The sequence below is a fragment of the Trachypithecus francoisi genome, unplaced genomic scaffold (genome assembly GCF_009764315.1).
Source record: "Trachypithecus francoisi isolate TF-2019V2 unplaced genomic scaffold, Tfra_2.0 Lachesis_group5, whole genome shotgun sequence".
NCBI lineage: Eukaryota > Metazoa > Chordata > Mammalia > Primates > Cercopithecidae > Trachypithecus > Trachypithecus francoisi.
The window spans coordinates 147,252,348-147,272,943 of record NW_022681470.1 but is presented as its reverse complement, the minus strand read 5'-3'; the positions used below and the strand labels follow the sequence as shown (position 1 = coordinate 147,272,943).

Genomic DNA, 20,596 nt, shown 5'->3' with positions numbered 1-20,596 from the left:
AACTTTGTGGAAGGTTATTTGTCAATGATTAACAGAATTGTAAATGCCAATATCTTCTAAAGCTGCATTTCTGCTTTTAGGAATTTACCTCCTGAGATATTTAGACAAGGTCAAAAGCTATGTATACCATGATGTTTCTGCTGCAACATTATTTGGACGTAAAAAAAAAAAAACTGTAAAGATCAGTAGTGTGTTCTTCAAGTCACTCTGGCATATCCATACACAAGAATGCGCTAACTAAAAAAGAATGAAGCTGACTAACCACACTGATGAAAAATGGCAATCAAAAACAACTCTTAACATTTTTAAAAGGCTGAAAAGTAGAGTTGCTACATTTAAAAAAAAAATGCTCCTTCTATCAGAGCATTTTGATTTCTAGCAATGCGGCAGAAAACATCACTTCAAATCTCTCCTCCTATAAAACCCAGGCAAGACTGGATGAAAGAAATGAACAAAGACCAGGAGCAGTGGCTCATGCCTGTAATCCCAGCATTTTGGGAGACTGAGGCAGGAAGATCGCTTGAGCCCAGGAGTTCATGACCAGCCTGGGCAACAAAGCAAGATCCCATCTCTACAAAAAATTTTTTAAAAGTATCCAGGTGTGCTGGTATGTGCCCATAGTCCCGGCTACTGAGGAGGCTGAGGCAGAAGGATTGCTTGAGCCCAGAGGTCAAGGCTGCAGTGAGCTATGATCACATCACTTCACTCCAGCCTGGGTGACAGAGTAACAAGGAGAGGGGAGGGGAAGAGTGGGGAGGGGAGGGGAGTAAAGGGGAGGAGAGGAGAGGGGAGGGGAAAGAAGGAAGAAAGAAAAAGAAAGGAAGGAAGGAGGGAGGGAGGGAAGGAAGGAAGGAAGGAAGGAAGGAAGGAAGGAAGGGGCGGGCGCGGTGGCTCATGCCTGTAATCCCAGCGCTTTGGGAGGCCGAGATGGGCGGATCACGAGGTCAGGAGATCGAGACCATCCTGGCTAACACGGTGAAACCCCGTCTCTACTAAAAAAAAAAAAAAAAATACAAAAACAATTAGCCGGGCGAGGTGGCGGGCGCCTGTAGTCCCAGCTACTCTGGAGGCTGAGGCAGGAGAATGGCGTGAACCCGGGAGGCGGAGCTGGCAGTGAGCTGAGATCCGGCCACTGCACTCCAGCCCGGGCGACAGAGCGAGACTCCGTCTCAAAAAAAAAAAAAGAAAGAAAGAAAGAAAGAAAGAGAAATATAGGAAGAAAGAAAGGAAGGAAGGAAAGAAAGAAGGAGGAAGGGAGGGAGGGAGGGAGGGAGGAAGGAAGGAAGGAAGGAAGGAAGGAAAGAAGGACGGGAGAGAGAAAAAAGGACAGAAGAAAAGGAAGGAAAAAAGGAAGGAAGGAAGGAAGAAAAAAAAAGAAAAAAAGAAAATGAATACCCTTTCTAACCCACAGCTGAGGTCACAAAAAAGTAAGAAAATCCAGCACAGACTAAAACCTTCAAAGAGGACAGAGCCCTGGGTGGAGAGAAAGTGGCCTGTGGCCACCCACGTTGAGGGTAGGGGCTTCTGGTCTTGGTCACTAACGGCCTGATTTTGTTCTTAATCTCTGCCTCTCTTAAAAATTTATAGTGGAAAATTCCTTTTTTTTTTTTTTTTTAAACTTGCAATGTTTGTCTTCATTTTGTGCTTTATATTTTCAAACTGAAAAGAAATAGTATTGAGACAATTGAAACAATTTCTTTTTGTTTTTTAAAATATTCGTTCTATGTATTTAGAAGCCTTCAAGCTGCTCTAAAGATTTCAAAAGTATTGAGGGTAGGACCGGGCATGGCGACTCACTCCTGTCATCCCAGTACTTTGGGAGGCTGAGGTGGGTGGATCACCTGAGGTCAGAAGTTCGAGACCAGCCTGGCCAACACGGTGAAACCCTGTCTCCACTAAAAATACAAAAATTAGCCAGGCGTGGTGGCAGCTGTCTCTAATCCCAGCTACTAAGGGTGCTGAGGCAGGAGAATCGCTTGAACCTGGGAGACGGAGGTTGCAGTGAGCCGAGATCGCGCCACCGCACTCCAGCCTGGGGGACAGAGCAAGACTCCATCTAAAAAAAAAAATAGCATTGCGAGTACTTTTCCTGGGGTAGCACTTTCTTTTTCTTTTCTTTTTTTTTTTGTAAACAATCCTTGGAGTTCCGTGGTCCATGACATTTCCTTCTGTTTCAATGTTATGTATGTTTTGATTACTACTGTGATGTTTTAAGTTTTCTGAAGCAAGCTGAAAGGCAGGCAGAAAGATTTGATGCAAAATAAAAACAAAAACAAAAAAGTTTCTTACCTTATTCACCCCAAACTTCTCAAATCTGGACTAAATACTATACTTTAAAACAAACATGTGGTACATCTGAAGGCAGGACAGTTTATTTCTCTGCTTTTCTATTACGCAAGTTGTTTACAGAAACTGCAAATTAAGGTCGGGCACAGCGGCTCACGCCTGTAATCCCAGCACTTTGGGAGGCCAAGACAGGCAGATCACCTGAGCTCAGGAGTTCAGGACCAGCCTGGCCAACACGGAGAAACCCCATCTCTACTTAAAATACAAAACACGTAGCTGAGCGTGGTGGTAGACGCCTGTAGTCCCAGCTACTAGGGAGGCTGAGGCAGGAGAATTGCTTGAACCTGGGAGGCAGAGGTTGCAGTGAGCCCAGATCGCACCATTGCCCTCCAACCTAGACAAGAGAATGAGACTCCCTTTCAAAAAAAAAAAAAAAAAAAAGACGCGGGCGTGGTGGCTCAAGCCTGTAATCCCAGCACTTTGGGAGGCCGAGATGGGTGGATCACGAGGTCAGGAGATCGAGACCATCCTGGCTAACATGGTGAAACCCCGTCTCTACTAAAAAACACAAAAAACTAGCCGGGCGAGGTGGCGGGCGCCTGTAGTCCCAGCTACTCGGGAGGCTGAGGCAGGAGAATGGCGTCAAACCGGGAGGCGGAGCTTGCAGTGAGCTGAGATCCGGCCACTGCACTCCAGCCTGGGCAACAGAGCGAGACTCCGTCTCACAAAAAAGAAAGAAAGAAGAGAGAGAGAGAGAGAGAGAGAGAGAGAGAGAGAGGGAGGGAGGGAAGGAAGGACTGCAAATTAAAAAATTACATATAGTGGAAAATTTCAAACACAGCCGGAAGTACCCAGACCAGGACGAGGTCTCTCTGAGCACCAACGCCTCCTGCAACGGGAATTAACATTCTGCCCTTCTTCTGTTCTCACTTCCTCTCTCCAGCTTTGCACGGGTATTTCACACAAATTCAAGACATCATATGACTTTCCCTGTAGACCCTTCAGAACGTTCTCTAATCACGGAAGCCTTCTCATTTCCCAACACAGAACCATCCAATCAAATTAACAATGTGTTGTTATCATCTTGCTACATGATTATCACCAATAATTTCCTGTTACCAATAACCAGGCTGTGACCCGTTGTCTGTGACCATCTCACAAATGTCCTTTTATGGCCCGGTGTGGTGGCTCATGTTTGTCATCCCAGCCCTTTGGGAGGTTGAGGTGAGCTGACTGCTTCAGGACAGGAGTTTGAGGTCAGCCTGGGCGACATACCAAGACCTCACCTCTACCAAAAAAAAATACAAAAAAATTAGCTGGGCATGGTGGCACATGCCTGTAGTCCCAGTTATTTGAGAGGATGAGGTGTGAGGATCGCTTGGGCCCAGGTGATCAAGGTTGCAGTGAACCACGATGGCACCACTCGCCCAGGCTGGAGTGCAGTGGTGCGATCTCGGCTCACTGCAAGCTCTGCCATCCGGGTTCAAGCGATTCTACTGCCTTAGCCTCCTGAGTAGCTGGGACTACAGGCGCCTGTCACCATGCCTGGCTAATTTTTGTATTTTTAGTAGAGAGGGGGTTTCACCACGTTGGTCAGGCTGGTCTTGAACTCCTGACCTCAGGTGATTGATCCACACACCTCAGCCTCCCAAAGTGCTGGGATTATAGGTGTGAGCCACTGCGCCCAGCTGAAAAGAAATTAAATTTAAGGGCCGAGTGCGGCGGCTGATGCCTGTAATCCTAGCAGTTTGGAAGGCCGAGGCGGGTGGATTGCCTGAGCTCAGGAGTTTGAGACCAGCCTGGGCAGCAAAGCAAAATTCCATCTCTAGTAAAAATATAAAAAATTAGCCAGGCATGGTGGTGGGCGCCTGTAGTCCCAGCTACTAGGGAGACTGAGGGAGGAGAATGGCGTGAACCCGGGAGGCGGAGGTTGCAGTGAGCCGAGATCGCACCACTGCACTCCAGCCTGGGCGACAGAGTGAGACTCTGTCTCAAAAAATAAATAAATAAATAAATTTAATGTAAAAAGGTAAAAACCAGCTCGGGACCCCCAATTTACAATGCACTCCGTATTGCTGTACGTATCTATGTGAGTGTGCATGCACAGGAAATGTCTAGAAAGAAAGTTTCCGTGGTTAGACGGGAATGACCATGACAACTGTCTAAGCAGCACCTGTGTGGTACTTAGTCATCTCAGGCCCTCCACGCGGCTCTGTCCATCAACGACCGGATCCCGTGCTCACGGCGACTCTACAGTACATGGTTGTTACTCCACTACAAAGGAGAGAGTAACACTTACGAAAACCAAGGAACTTGCTCAAGAACTCACAATCAAAACTAGTGAGCGGCCGGGCGCAGTGGCTCCTGTCTGTAATCCCAGTACTTTGGGAGGCCGAGGCGGGCGGATACCTGAGTTCAGGAGTTTGAGACCAGCCTGACCAGGAGTTTGAGACGAACCTGACCAACATGGAGAAACTCCATCTCTACTAAAAATACAAAAATTAGCCGGGTGCGGTGGCACATGCCTGTAATCCCAGCTACTCAGGAGGCTGAGGCAGGAGAATCGCTTGACCCCAGGAGGCGGAGGTTGCACTGAGCTGAGATCATGCCACTGCACTCCAGCCTGGGCGACAGAGTGAGAGTCTGTCTCAAAAAATAAAAAAATAGTGGGCAGGCCCAGCGCAGGGCTCACACCTGCAATCCCAGCACTTTCGGAGGCAGAGGTGGGAAGATCACTTGAGGTCAGGAGTTTCAGACCAGCCTGGGCAACATAGTGAGACCCCATCTCTACTAAAATTAAACAAAAACTAGGCAAGTGTGGTGGTATCCACCTGTAGTCCCAGCTATGCAGGAGGCTGAGGTGGGAGGATGGCTTGAGTACAGGAGGTTGAGGCTGTAGTGAGCCACGATTATGCCCCTGCACTCCAGCCTGGGTGACAAAGTGAGACCCTGTCTCAAAAAAAAAGAAAAAAAAAGAAGTGGCCAAATATCCACCCCAGTTGTTCTCCTTTCACGTTCTGCACTGATGGTCGGTTCCCACCCACCCCACACTGTTAAGAGTGGTTAATTCTGGGGAATGAGATTTGTGATGAAGATTTCTCCATTCTCACTCCTGTGGTACGAGACTTCTTTATAAACACATTCTCAACAAGGCGAAAATCAATTCTTGGGGAGGTGAAAACAAATTTTACTTTTTTATGCATTAAGCCCAGAAAAGAGAACATAAACAGATACACAGTATATCCATGATATTGAAATTTCACGGGTATAGGCCGGGCTCAGTAGCTCACACCTGTAATCCCAGCACTTTCAGAGGCAGAGGTGGGAAGATCACTTGAGGTCAGGAGTGCAAGATCAGCCTGGACAACATAGCAAGACCCAATCTCTAGAAAGAATAAAAATTTAAAAATTATCCAGGCATGGTGGCGTGCACCTGTAGTCCCAGCTTTGGTGGCTGAGGCAGGAGGATTGCTTGGGCCTGGGAGTTGGAAGCTGCAGGGAGCTGCGATGGCTACTGAACTCCAGCTTGAGTGACAGAGCAAGAAGATCCTGTCTCTAAGATAAAAACAAACAAAAACTCCATCATATAATAATGCTACTTGGTGCTGGGCGCAGTGGCTCACGCCTGTCATCCCAACACTGTGGGAGGCCAAGGTGGGCGGATTGCCTGAGGTCAGGAGTTCGAGACCAGCCTGACCAACATGGTGAAACCCCGTCTCTACTAAAAGTACACAAATTAGCCGGGCACGGTGGTGTGCACCTGTAATCCCAGCTACTCAGGACGCTGAGGCAGGAGAATCACTTGAACCCGGGAGGTGGAGGTTGCAGTGAGCTGAGATCACGCCACTGCACTCCAGCCTGGGGGACAAGAGCAAAACTCCGCCTCAATAATAACAATAATAATAATAATAATAATGCTAATTTGGCATCTTTGGTCAAAAGAATCAGACATCGGATGCATCTAAAAATCTCTTGCCACCGTTATCCTTTCTAAGGAGCCATTAGGTAAAGGATGTCTAAAAATAAGGTGCTCACGGAAAACGAAAGCTTACGAAACACCGACTTCTGTAATCACGTTTTCAGGTGAAAGAAATGGAAACTGATCTAACTTCCAGCTGACCTCAAGCTGGAAAGAAGGCTAGTTTCTAGAAGCATCTCCAAAAATGGCAAGTGAAGTTTCTAGCACACAGTTCCACCGAGAGCCGGTGATGAAGAGGGAGAGAGGCGGGCAGGAGGGGAAGCGGGTGCCCCAGGCTCCGCTGGAAAAAGCCAGTGTCACCAGGCTCTGCTATGTGCTTGCGGGAGGGACGCCCGGGGTGGGGGCGGAAGGGGGGGGTGTGCTGTTGGTGGCTGGCTGCAGACACCACGTGGTGCTTTGTGAGCTGATCAGAGCCCCAGCCTGCCTGCTTTGCTGTCCTGGGCTGACCTCCGAGAACACTGCACTTTCCCCTCGCTGACTTGGTGAATGTCTGTCTACTCGAACATCTCGAAGATCTGAGGTTTCCATTCCAGCAGAATAACTACTATGAGGGCCCACCCCTTCCTCCTCCCAGCTCAGGCTGGATGAATCCAAATAAACCCAGCCGGTGGGGAAGAGCATTTCCAGGACTTCGGAGGGAGGAAGCGCCGCCCACCTGGGTGGTTTTCCAGGAGGTGGAGGTGCGGACCCCGGGGGCCCTGGGGCAGCCCTGCCGTGCAGCCGTGTCACCCCTCCTGCCTGATGTCACAGGAGCTGGGGCATTTCATGAAGCTGTCAAGTTATTGTGGTAGCCCAGCTGTGGTTTGTGACACCAGAGTTCAGACACAGCCTAAAGGCAACATCAAAGACGGTGCATGAAAACCAGGGGTTAAGCAGGCCTATAATCCCAGCACTTTGGGAGGCCAAGGCAGGCGGATCACCTGAGGTCAGGAGTTCAAGAGCAGCCTGGGCAACACGCGAAACCCTGTCTCTACTAAAAATATAAAAATTAGCCGGGCGTAGTGGTGCGGCCTGTCATCCCAGCTACTCAGGAGGCTGAGGCAGGAGAATTGCTTGAGCCCTGGAGGCGGAAGTTGCAGTGAGCCGAGATGGCACCACTGCACTCCAGCCTAGGAGACAAAGCAAGACTTCGTCTCAAAAAAAAAAAAAAATTAGATCGTGGTAACAGTTACACAACTCTAGATATTCTAAAAACCACTGAATTGTGCATTTAAAAAAGTGAATACTAAATGGCATGTAAAAATCTTAATAAAGCTGTCATACAAAATAAATATATATAAATACGATGCCAAATATATACATAAACATGGTGGTAAAAAATTAAGGTCCTTAGACAGCTGTGTTTATGTAGATTTTAGCTATACTCCTGTTAAAGGTTAACATAATCCCATTAAATTTTTTTTTTTTTTTTGAGACGGAGTCCCATTCTGTCACCCAGACTGAAGTGCAGTGGCCGGATCTCAGCTCACTGCAAGCTTTGCCTGCCGGGTTCACACCATTCTCCTGCCTCAGCCTCCGGAGTAGCTGGGACTACAGGCGCCGCCACCTCGCCCGGCTAGTTTTTTTTTTTTTTGTATTTTTTAGTAGAGACAGGGTTTCACCGTGTTAGCCAGGATGGTCTCGATCTCCTGACCTTGTGATCCGCCCGTCTCGGCCTCCCAAAGCGCTGGGATTACAGGCTTGAGCCACCGTGCCCGGCCCCATTAAATATTTTTTACACCATATATTTTATGCTAGGAGGACAACATGTTTAAGTGAAAAGTAACTATTTTTCAAAAAAAAAAAAAAAAAAAAAAACACTGAGGGGGAATAGTGGCATCGTTTTTACATTTTTGCAAATTTCTTTCATGTCTGGCTTAATAGAAGACAGCTGGATTCTCATATAAGCCGCTGCATTCAATCCACTGTGATATCAAACGTCGTGCAACCTCTGAAAATTCCACCATCGGTGTGGGAGAGACTGAGAGGAAGAAGACGCAGAGTATCTTGGCATTCTTTTTTTTTTTTGAGATGGAGTCTCTCTCTGTCACCCAGGCTGGAGTGCAGTGGCGCAATCTCACTACAACCTCCGCCTCCCGGGTTCAAGTGATTCTCCTGCCTCAGCCTCCCGAGTAGCTGGGATTACAAGCACCCGCCACCACGCTTGGCTAATTTTTTTTTTTATTTTTAGTAGAGACGGGGTTCCCCATGTTGGCCAGGCTGGTCTCGAACTCCTGAGCTCAGGTGATCCGCCCACCTTGACCTCCCAAAGTGCTGGGATGACAGGTGTGCACTACCGTGCCCGGCTGCTATCTTAGCAGTTTTGACTTGGTGGTCTCCCACCAAAAGGGTCTCAGAGACCAACCCCTGGATGTCCCTGAACCACACTTTGAGAATCCCACTACACATGTATTCCCTCCACTTTAGAGAAGAGAAAATGAGATCCAAGATGGTAATAAACCTGCCCAAGTCCTCGAGGCTGAAAAGTACAGCTGAAGGAGAATAAAAAAGCGAAACATAAACCAGGTGTGGTGGTGTGCGCCTGTGGTCCTGGCTACTCGGGAGGCTGAGGCGGGAGGATCACTTGAGCCCAGGAGTTTGAGGCTACAGTGAGCTAGGATTGGGCCACTGCACTCCAGCCTGGGTGACAAGGAGAGAACCCCCCACCATCTCCAAAAGCAAACAATTCCTTATTTAAACAATAGAACCGGGGAAGGTTTGCTTGACTCCAAAGCTGTGTTCTTTTCATCCATTCTAGTTCTATCCAGATGGTCTGGGGTACAGCTGGGATGCCTGTTGTCCCTAAAAACCATGGGGCACAAGTAGGTAAATTCCAGGGTAGGTAACTCCTCAATTCACTATCTGACTGGTCTCAAGTTACCAGGCCGTGAGTTTCCCTAGCCGTGTGGACTCGGTCCTGCCACGGCACGGCTCATGCCTATCGCAGATACATGTGCATGCTTGCAATACATGTGTCTGTCTCCCCCGCTCTACAGCGGCCTTCCTGGGAATAAGGACTGGGCACTATTTTGGCTCCCTGTCTCCGTTGTTTGGCAGCAGGAAAAGAGAGGTGCCTGCAGAAAGGGTAACAGAGCAATGCAATCCCCCAATGTCAGATTTTTACTGAGGAAAAGAAAAGCAGTGAAGGCCGGGCCTGGTGGCTCACGTCTGTAATCCCAAGCATGTTGGGAGGCCGTGGCAGGAGGATCCCTTGAGCCCAGGAGTTTGAGACCAGCCCGAGCAACATGGCGAGACCCTGTCTCTACAAAAAAAATTTTAAAAATTAGCCAGGAGTGGTGGTGTGAGCCTGTAGTCCCGGCTACTCGGGAGGCTGGAGCAGGAGGCTCACTTAAGGAGGCTGAGGTTGCAGTGAGTTATGATTTCATCACTGCACCCCAGCCTAGGCCACAGAGAAAGACCCTGTCTCAAAAAGAAGAAAAGGACAGGGGAGGGGAGGGAAGGAGAGGAGAGGGGAAGAGAGGAGATGGAGAGGGGCGGAGAGGAGAGGAGAGCAGTGGAATCCCAGATGATCTTTCCAGAATCTGGAAGCAGCACTTTGGAGGCATCCTGGGGAAGAAAGCCTGCTAGGATCTGGAGAAGAAGCACTAGAAGCCGGGCGCAGTGGCTCACGCCTGTAATCCCAGGAGTTTGGGAGGCCGAGATGGGCGGATCACCTGAGGTGGGGAGTTCAAGACCAGCCTGACCAACATGGTGAAACCCCATCTCTACTAAAAATGCAAAAATTAGCCAGGCGTGGTGGTGGAGGCCTGTAATCCCAGCTACTCCGGAGGCCGAGACAGAAGAATCGCTTGAACCCAGGAGGCAGAGGTTGCAGCGAGCGGAGATCGTGCCACTGCACTCCAGCCTGGGCGACACAGCGAGACTCCGTCTCAAAACAACAACAAAAAAAGCAGCACTCGGGACTGCGCGGCAGGCTGCGTCCTCTGCAGGCCCTGGCTCCCCTGTACCCACCCCATCCTGCACGCTTTCAAACAGATACAGCACTTCCTTCAGGGCGGTGGGGAGGAGCTGCCAGCAGACAGGCATGGGCTGCGCAGGAGCAGCGGGTTCTGCAGGACCCCCCGCCACCCCGAGCCTGCAGGGAAATGCAAGCATATCTTCAGCCTCCCTCGCACAGGCGGACAGACGGGCAGCAGGGATCCCCGGCTGGGCCCCGGAGCACGAGTCACTACACAGTCATCACAGCCTGTGCTACCTTCCGTGGTGTTGTGGGAATCTAAATCAATCCCATACGCTGGACGGCAAGCCAGAAGCAGAAGCCAATCTCAGGCTGGGCAGAGGGCCACCCGGCCTCCCCTCACCACCACCCGGCCTCCCCGCACCACCACCCCTCCCTTTTCCTTCAGTCAGAATTGCCTTTTATAGGCAGGTTGATAGTTAACAGCTGGAAGGGGGTCAAAGGCGTAGAGGAAGAAGCACCAGAAATGCAGGGTGCAGGAGGTGAGGCTAGATGAAAGCTGGGCTCAGAACTCCGGACTCTGGGGCAGGTGCTCAGGTCAGGAAAGCCGAGAGAGGGGGCCAGGCCCAGGGGCCTGCAAGGGTGGAAGGGTGGGCCCGGGTCGGACATTGTGGAAAACCCTTCCTTACGTAGATGCATCTGAGGCTCACTGCTCTGTGAGGGATGGTGCACTGCCCACCCCTTTCTCTCTCTTTCTCTTTCCCTCCCTCCCTCCCTCCCTTCTCTTTCTTTCTTCTGTTTTTTTTTTTTTTTTTTTTGAGACGGAGTCTCGCTCAGTCACCCAGGCTGGAGTGCAGTAGCGTGATCTCGGCTCACTGCAAGCTCTGCCTCCCAGGTTCACGCCATTCTCCTGCCTCAGCCTCCCGAGTAGCTGGGACTACAGGCGCCGCCACCACGCTCGGCTCATTTTTTGTATTTTTAGTAGAGACGGGGTTTCACCATGTTAGCCAGGATGGTCTCGATCTCCTGACCTCATGATCTGCCTGCCTCGGCCTCCCAAAGTGCTGGCATTACAGGCATGAGCCACCGCGCCCGGCCTCTTTCTTTCTTCTTTCCTTCCTTTTTTTCTCTTTCTTTCCTTCCTTTCTTCTTCTTTCTTTCTTTCTCTCTCTTTCTCCACCCGCCCCCATCTTTCTTTCTTTTATTATTATTATTTTTTGTAGACAGAGTTTTGCTCTTGTTGCCCAGGCCGGAGCACAATGGCTTAGCCTCACCTCACTGGAACCTCCGCCTCCCAGGTTCAAGCAATTCTCCTGCCTCAGCCTCCCGAGGAGCTGGGATTACAGGTGCACACCACCACGTCTGGCTAATTTTTGTATTTTTAGTAGAGACAGGGTTTCACCACCTTGGCCAGGTTGGTCTCTAATGCCTGACCTCAAGTGATCCAGCTGCCTAGGCCTCCCAATGTGCTGGGATTACAGGTGTAAGCCACTGCACCTGGCCTCTTTCTTTCTTTTAGGAGGCAAGGTCTTGCTCTGTTGCCCAGGTTGAAGTGCAGTGGTGCCATCATAGCTCACTTCAGCCTTGAACTCTTGGGCTCATGCCATCCTCCTACCTCTGCCTCCCAAGCAGCTGGGACAACAGATACTAAGCCTGACACTAAGGCCGGCCATACTTTTTTTTTTAATTTTTGTAGAGAGGGGGTCTTGCTGTGTTGCCCAGGTTGGTCTCAACCTCTTGGGCTCAAGCAGTCCTCCCATCTTGGCCTCCCAAAGTGTTGGGATTACAGACGTGAGCCACTATGCTGGGCTGCCCAACCTTTTCTTCTTCTTAATTATTATTATTATTTTGGGACAGGATCTGGCTCTGTCACCTAGGCTGGAGTGCAGTGACGCAATCACAGATCACTGCAGCCTCCAATTCCTGGGCTCAAGGGATCCACCTGCCTCAGCCTCCCGAGTACCTGGGACCATAGACATGCACCACCACGCCGGGCTAATTTTTTTTTTTTTTTTAATCTGTAGAGGCAAAGTCTTGCCACGTTGCCCCCAGGCTGGTCTTGAACTCCTGGGCTCAAGTGATCCTCCCTCCTTGGCCTCCCAAAGTGCTGAGATCACAGGCCTGAGCCACTGCACCCAGCTGTCTGCCTTTTTCTTATTTTTAAAGAGTGGTGGTTAAATGCTTCACCCGGTGTCGTGTGGCACACAGCAGTGCTGGGGTCCAGCAGTGAGTCTCCTGGCTCTAAAGCTGTGTTCTTTCTGTTCCACCGGCTGCAGAGAGGGAGCTGATGCCAGAAGGAGGGGGAACCCCCAGAGCTTCTGGCATGGGGTGGGACCTGCATCTGGTGGGACCGCCGTGGCTCTCTGGGGCTGAAAATTCCAGGCAGAGCAGCCCAAGGAATCCAGCCATCCCCGAGGGTTCAGAAATGCAAATCAGGGCTGTGTATTCACAGCCTGGACTGGAGACCGACCAAAAATACGCAGGGCTCACCCTTGCGGGGCGGCGGCTAAATTTAGGAAACCAGCCATCTGGAGAATGCAGGCGTCAGGAGAAGCCCCTGCAGCTAGGAGGATCATCTCGGTTCGTTTTTATTCACTGTTCATATATCTCCCAGTTTTTCCTAGCGTGTTCAAGCTGGAAAGGATTTCAGAGTTTGTGTCACCTAGATTTATTTTACAGAAGGAGGAACTAAGCCTTTAAGGGAGAAGTGCCTGTTTTGACACACTGAAAAGTGTTCTTAGCCAGGTGCAGCCTAATACGACTGTCTCCCAGCACTTTGGGAGGCCAAGGCAGGAGGATGGCTTGAGGCCAGGAGTTTGAGACCAGCCTGGGCAACATAGCAAGACCCCATCACTACAAAAAAATAAAAATAAATTAGCCAGACGTGGCAGCATGTGCCTGCAGTCCCAGCTACTCTGGAGGCTGAAGCAGGAGGATTGCTTGAGCCAGGAATTCAAGGCTGCAGTGAGCTATGATTGCACCATTGCACTCCAGCCTGGGCAATAGAGCAAGACCCTGCTTCAAAAAAAAAAAAAATAGAATGAATGGAAGAAAGGGAGGGAGGGAGGGAGGAAAGGAGGGAGGGAGGGAGGAAATGAGGGAGGGGGGGAGGGGAAAAGATAAAGTTTTCTGCCCTAGGGTGTGATTTTCACACCACCCCAAGTTTAAGAACAAAGTATGGTTTGTTTGAATGCTTTTCCCAGACAGAGAAGCAGGCAGTGGTGCGAAGGACAAAATCTAGGGGTGGCTTCCCCTCTCTTAGAAGTATTAGGCCCAAGAAACCAACTGAAATCCTGGGATGAACTAGATTCCGTCATCGGAGGCCAAGTCCTTCTGGCCGTCAGTATGAGTGGCTTGAAGCTGCTGTAACAAGTCACACGGATCTGATGGCTTAAAACAATGGAAATGGATTCTCTATGGCTCTGGAGGTCAGAAATCAGGACGTGGGCAGAGCCGTGCTCCCTCTGGAGGCTCCAGGGAGGATCCTTCCTGCCTCCTCCAGCTTCTGGGGCCTCCAGGCATCCTCTGGCTTGAGCCCACGTGGCTCCAGTCTCTGCCTCTGTCTCCCCATGCCCTTCCTCATGTGTTAAATCTTGCTCTTGTTTTCAATTGTTTGCTTTTTGTTTGTTTTTTTGAGACAGGGTCTCTCTCTGTCACCCAAGTTGGAGTGCAGTGACGCCATCTGGGCTCACTGCAACCTCCACCTCCTGGGTTCAAGTGATTCTCCTGCCTCAGTCTCCTGGGTAGCTGGGACTACAGGCACCTGCTACCACGCCCAGAACATTTTTGTATTATTAGTCGAGACGGTTTCACTATGTCAGCCAGGCTGGTCTCAAACTCATGGCCTCAAGCAATCCTCCTGCCTCAGCCTCCCAAAGTGCTGGGATTACAGGTGTGAGCCAAATCTCACGGCAACCTCCGCCTGCCGGGTTCAAGTGATTCTCCTGCCCCAGCCTCCCAAGTAGCTGGGATTACAGGCACATGCTACCACGCCCAGCTAATTTTTGTAGAGATGGGGTTTCACCATGTTCACCATGTTGGCCAGGATGGTCTCAATCTCCGAACCTCATGATCCGCCCGCCTCGGCCTCCCAAAGTGCTGGGATTACAGGTTTGAGCCACCGCGCCCGGCCAAAATCTCACTCTTATAAGGACATCTGTGATTGTTTAGGGTCCACCTGGAGAACCCAGGATAATCTGCCATCTCAAGATCCTTCATGTAATCACTTCTGCAACCTCTTTGCCACACAAGGGAAAATTCGCAGGTTCCAGGGATTTAGGAGCCAATATCTTTGGGGGCATTACTCACACTACATACAAAGTCTCTTTTCAGGGCAAACGTAGATGCTCACAGGAAATGCCTCCATGCTCCACAGCCGGACAAGCTTCCAAGCAAGCAAGCCGCTTTTAAGAGTCAGGAAGAGGCTGGGTGGCTCACGCCTGTAATCCCAGCACTGTGGGAGGCCGCGTAAAAGGAAAAGTGGGTGGATTGCTTGAGCCCAGGAGTTTGAGACCAGCCTGGGCAACACAGTGAGACCCCGTCTCTACAAAAAACACAAAAATTAGCTGGGCACGGTGGTGGGCGCCTGTAATCCCAGCTCCTTGGGGGACCGAGGTAGGAGGATCACTTGAGCCCAGGAGTTGGAGGCTACAGTGAGCTGAGATTGCACCATTGCACTCCAACCTGCGTGACAAAGTTAGATCCTGTCGCTGGCCGGGTGCAGTGGCTCATGCCTGTAATCCCAGCACTTTGGGAGGCTGAGGCAGGAGAATCGCTTGAGGCCAGGAGTGTAAGACCAGCCTGGGCAACACAGGGAACCCTGTCTCTACAAAAAAATGCAAAAAATAGCCAGGTGTGTTGGTGAGTGCCTGTAGTCCCAGCTACTTGGGAGGCCGCGGAAGGAGGGTGGCTTGAGCCCAGCGGGTGGTGATCGCACCACTGCACTCCATCCTGAGCGACAGAGAAAGTCGCTATGTGGGGGGGAAAAAAAAAAAGGCTGGGCGCAGTGGTTCACGCCTGTAATCCCAGCACTTTGGGATGCCAAGGCGGGTGGATCACCTGAGGTCCGGAGTTCGAGACCAGCCTGACCAACATGTAGAAACCCCATCTCTACTAAAAACACAAAAATTAGCTGGGTGTGGTGGCGCATGCCTGTAATCCCAGCACTTTGGGAGGCCGAGGCAGGCGGATCACCTGAGGTCAGGAGTTCGAGACCAGCCTGACCAACATGGAGAAACCCCGTCTCTCCTAAAAATACAAAAATTAGCTGGGTGTGGTGGTGCGCACTTGTAATCCCAGCTACTCGGGAGACTGAGGCAGGAGAATTGCTTGAACCCAGGATGTGGAAGTTGCGGTGAGCCGACATGGTGCCATTGCACTCCAGCCTGGGCAACAAGAGTGAAACTCCGTCTCAAAAAATAATAATAATAACAATTAATTTAAAAAAAAGTTAGACTCTGTCTCAAAAATAAAAAGTCAGGAGCAGGGAAAGCAGTCAAGGCAAGGAAGACCAACGACATGCTCGGATGGTGCAGTCTCTTTGGAAGACACTCCAAAACTAAACTGGGAAGGTTCCCATTCTCGGCAGTGACAAATTTCTGGAACTAGATAGTGCTGGTGTTTGCACGCGGTGTACACGTAATTAACGCCACAGAGTTGCAAACTTTTTAATAGTAAACAAGGGCTGGGCACCGTGGCTCACGCCTGTAATCCCAGCACCTCAGGAGGCCGAGGCAGGAGGACCATTTGAGCCCAGGATTTTGAGACCAGCCTGGACAACAGAGTGAGACCCTGTCTCTACAAAAAATTTAAAAAGTACCTGGGCGTGGTGGTGTGTGTCTGTAGTCCCAGCTACTCAAGAGGCTGAGGTGGGAGGATCACTTGAGCCCAGGAGGTTGAGGCTGCAGTGAGCTATGATTGCACCACCGCACTCCCACCTAGGCGACAGAGCAAGACCCTGTGTTAAAAAAAAAAAAAAGAAGAAGAAGAAGGCTGGGTGTGGTGGCTCACACCTGTAATCCCAGCACTTTGGGAGGCCGAGGTGGGCGGATCATCTGAGGTCAGGAGTTCAAGACCAGCCTGGCCAACATGGAGAAACCCTAACATTTTTAGTCTCTACTAAAAATTCAAAAAATTAGCCAGGCATGATGGCCGGCGCCTGTTATCCCAGCTACTTGGGAGGCTGAGGCAGGAGAATCGCTCGAACCTGGGAGGCGGAGGTTGCAGTGAGCCGAGATCGCACCACTGCACTCCAGCCTGAGCAACAAGAGTGAAACTCCATCTCAAAAAAAAAAAAGAAAGAAAGAAAGAAATACATATTAGGATGGGGCAAGCTAAACTACATTGTTACGTATTTTAACAACATAGAAAATCCACTTGGGGCCAGCCTGCGAGTCCCTCCCATGTAGGCTCAGCCTGGCACTGGAACCCGGCGCCCTCCGCCCCCGCCCCTCCCAGTGGGGTCTCTGCTTCTCACTTCAGAGGCAGAGCTGTCATAGTCGGCACTGGGAAGTGGCCTGCGGTGTCAGCACGGACCGGCACTCACCCCCCACACGGCACAGAGGATTTCTAGGGAGCAGTCCCCCCAGGACAGCAATAATTTCAGGTGACAGCGACACAGGGCAGCAACACTGGTTCCCTCCTGGCAGGCAGCCAGATGCACACACGCACACAGACCACGCCATCCAGAAAGTTCACCTGCGACCTGAGACACAGCTCTTTGAGGGAGATCAGAAGATCAGATGGTATTTGAGAAAAAAGAAAAAAGGTTAAGCCAAGTGAGTGCGAAGGTGGAGGAAAAAAATAAATAAAGGTTAGGCTGAGGTGGCGGCCCTGCCACCCATGACACAGAGCGGGCCACATCGGTTTCAGACCTAAAAGTCAGAACGATTTGCAGGTGGCGAAGAGTGGGTGGAGGAAAGGAGGGGGGAGTTCTGAGGGGCAGAGGGACCGAAACGCAAGAGTAATATCTGATGTGGAGAGGTTCCGCCCACATGGGATCTGCCCCTGGGAAAATAAAAAAAATCCCTGAAGCCCCTGCAAGGCAAGGCCTGCGGGCTGGAGGGACGGACTTTTCACACACACAGGATGAGAGATCGTCTCTGGAGGTGGGTGACCCAGCAGGCACGCCAACGACCTCGGTGCCGCTCCCCTGCACCCCCAGGTCAGTAACCCAGGGACGGGGAGCAGGCTCATGTGTCCCCAGATGCAGGCACACCTGCACCCCTTGAGGCATCTGCAGAGTCCAAGACCAGCAACCTGGAGGAGCTCCCCTGGATGCCACCAGACACCCCAGGGCAAGGTGCCAGGTGCCTCCTGGGCAACTCCCCGTCTGCAGCAGTGGATGCAGCTGGCAAAGGCTCAAAGGCCTTCCCTGCGTGGGGCACACACGGAGGACACCCTCCCGGGGCCTGCACTGAGGCTGTCAGAGGGCCTGCCGGGATCCCCCGTCTGGTTTTCAGGTAACCCCGTCTGCTGGCACTGAGGGCCTCATCAGGCCCCTGCAGGCCTGCGACCACAGCTGAAATCGGCGTGCCTTCTCCAAAGCCACCTTCTGACCCACTTTTTAAAGAAATTGAGGTAAGGTTTGCATAATGTAAAATTAAGCATTTTAAAATGAACAATTCAGTGATATTCAATACATTCGCAACCTTGTACAAGCATCACTCCTACCTAGTTCTTGTACATTCTCTTTTTTTTTTTTTTTTTTTGAGAGAGGGTCTCACTCTGTCTCCCAGACTGTAGTGCAGTGGTGTGATCTCAGCTCACTTCAACCTCCGCCTCTCAAGTTCAAGCAATCCTCCTGCCTTAGCCTCCCAAGTAGCTGGGATTACAGGCCTGTACCACCATGCCCAGCTAATTTTTGTATTTTTAGTAGAGATGGGGTTTTGCCATGTTGGCCAGGCTTGTCTCAAACTCCTGACCTCAAGTGATCCACCCGCTTCGGCCTCCCAAAGTTCTGGGATTACAGGCGTGAGCCACTGCGCCCGGCCAATTTCTTGCAAATTCTCACCTTAGAAAGAAACCTCATCCCCATCAGCTGTCACTCGCCCTCCCCTCCCCCGGCTCCTGGCACCCACGCATCCCCTTCACGTCCCTGCGGATGGGCCTGTCCCGGATATTTCATAGAAATGGGATCACATGCTGTGTGGCCTTTTGTGTCTGGCATCTCTCGCTCAGTATGATGTCCTCAAGGTGCATACGTGCTGTGGCCTGTGTCAGAGCCTCTCTCCTTTTCGGGGCTGAGTCGTGTTCCACTGTCAGGATGAACCATGTGTGGATCCATCTATCCTCTGATAGACACTTGGATTCTTGCAGTAACCTTCTGTCTGCTGTGAAAACCGTGCTGCTGTGAACATTCGCGTGCGTGTATTTGTTGGACGACTTGTTTCCATTCTTTTGGGTCCATGCCCCGGGGCGGAATTGCTAGGTTACCCCTGAAATGGCCCAGGCCAGGCCTCTCCATTGCACCTCTGCCACTGACTTTTGGGAAGTGTTACTATTCAGAATGGGCAGGTGCACATTTATCTGACAGGTGTCCACACAGCCAGGGATTAAGGGGAATGGGAGAAGGTTGGTCTTGCAGGACTGGGACCAGGATCAGGTGGGCAAAACACTCACAAAATGTAAGGGGAGGCCAAAAAAGTCAGCATCCATATAAATAATATTTTAATCCACCATTATAAAAATTCAAAGTGAATCTGTAAAATCTGTGATGATCAAACTATCAGAATCAAGGCGGGATCATTAACAGTGCTGTGAGAGGCACATTGATGAAGCAAAAGGAAAAATCAGAATTACTGACCCCATTTTGATTTAAAATTTCGATTCTGGCTTCATTGTGGATTTCTGCATTTATTTATTTATTTTTTTTCCGAGACAGAGTCTCGCTCTGTTGCCCAGGCTGGAGTGCATTGACACGATCTCTACTCACAGCAACCTCCGCCTCCCGGGTTCAAGCAATTCTCCCACCTCAGCCTCCCAAGTAGCTGGGATTACAGGTGCCCGCCACCACGCCCGGTTAATTTTTTTTGTATTTTTAGTAGAGACAGGGTTTCACCATGTTGGCCAGGATGGTCTTGATCTCTTGACCTCATGATCCACCTGTCTCGGCCTCCCAAAGTGCTGGGATTACAGGCATGAGCCACAACACCTGGCCAGAATTTTTTTTTTTTTAGAGATGGGGTCTTGCTATGTTGCCCAGGCATGTCTGGAACTCCTGGCCTCAAGTGATCCCACCTCAACCTCCTGAGTAGCTGGGACTGCAGGCACGCACCACCACACCCGGCTAATTTTTGTTTTACACTAAAGTATGATTTCATCTTGGTCACTGAGGTTTCTCCACGCCGCCTTCAATTTTGTGCCCAGTGTGAGTTCGTTGCTTGCCTGACCCTGGTCCTGTCCTGGGATTTGGGACCTGACAGGTCCGGGTAACAACTGCAGTTGATCCGTCCACTTGCCGGAGGACCTCAGGCTCTCTCCTGTGAGCCTCATTTTGGCCATTTCTGGAATCCCGTTGTGCAGGACAGCTGGGTGGACTGCAGTGATGTTTGTGCACCAAGTCCCCAATGCCAGAGCAGACGGGGTCCCACCTGTTACCTTCTCGGACTTCCAGCCTCCAGAACCGAGAGGGAGAAGAAATCTCTGTTGCTGAAGCCCTCCAGTCTGTGGCTTGAGGTTACAGAGCCCCAGCAAACCATCACACTGGATTAAGGGAACTGGTCCCCAGAGCTCACAGCTGCAGACAGGCCAGCGTAGGACAACCCAGTGGGACCTGGGGGTGCCTCTGGCCTATTGGGGGACCCTCGGTGAGCCAGTGAACTCAGTGCACTTCTGGAGCTCCTCGACCACAAGTGAGGAAATTGAACGGTACAGGAAAAGCAGGTGAGCGTGCATATTAAACAGCCAAGGTCCGTCACCACTACCAAGCACCTGCCAGGCTCCCCACCCAGTGCTCCCAAAAGCGGAGGGCCCCCTCCCTCCCCTAAACTCTCAGAAGTTAATATTATCGGGTCAAGATGATAACAGCACGGGGAAACCTCTGGTAAGGGCCTTGCCCCAGGGGACAGCTCAGGTGGCCTCAGGTAACATGACAAAGACCTTCTTTATTCTTTATTATTATTATCATTGAGACAGGGTCTCGCTCACTCTGTTGCCCAGACTGGAGTGCAGTGGCGCAATCGTGGCTCACTGCAGCCTCAGCCTCCTGGACTCAAGCAGTCCTCTTGCCTCAGCCTCCTGAGCAGCTTGGACTATAGGTGTGCACTGCCACACCTGGCTATTTTTTTAAATTTTTATTTATTATTATTTTTTGAGACAGAGTCTTGCTCTGTCGCCCAGGCTGGAGTGTACTGGTGTGATCCTGGCTCATGGCAACCTCCGCCTCCTGGGTTCAAGTGATTCTCCTGCCTCAGCCTCCTGAGTAGCTGGGATTA

General features: G+C 50.8%; 1 protein-coding gene across 2 annotated transcripts in view; it reads right to left on the bottom strand.

The window, feature by feature from the left end:
• Nucleotides 1-20,596, bottom strand: part of GNG7 (G protein subunit gamma 7) — a 207,198-nt gene that overhangs the window by 95,378 nt on the left and 91,224 nt on the right. Inside the window, exons 3-4 of one of the 2 annotated variants that reach the window (XM_033198287.1) lie at nucleotides 17,486-17,501; nucleotides 10,699-10,707 (exon numbers count right to left, since the gene is read on the bottom strand). The exons of the other annotated variant lie outside the window; for it this stretch is intronic. The gene's annotated coding sequence lies outside the window, so the exon portion shown is untranslated. The remainder of the gene's footprint in view (nucleotides 1-10,698; nucleotides 10,708-17,485; nucleotides 17,502-20,596) is intronic. 2 annotated transcript variants of the gene reach the window in all.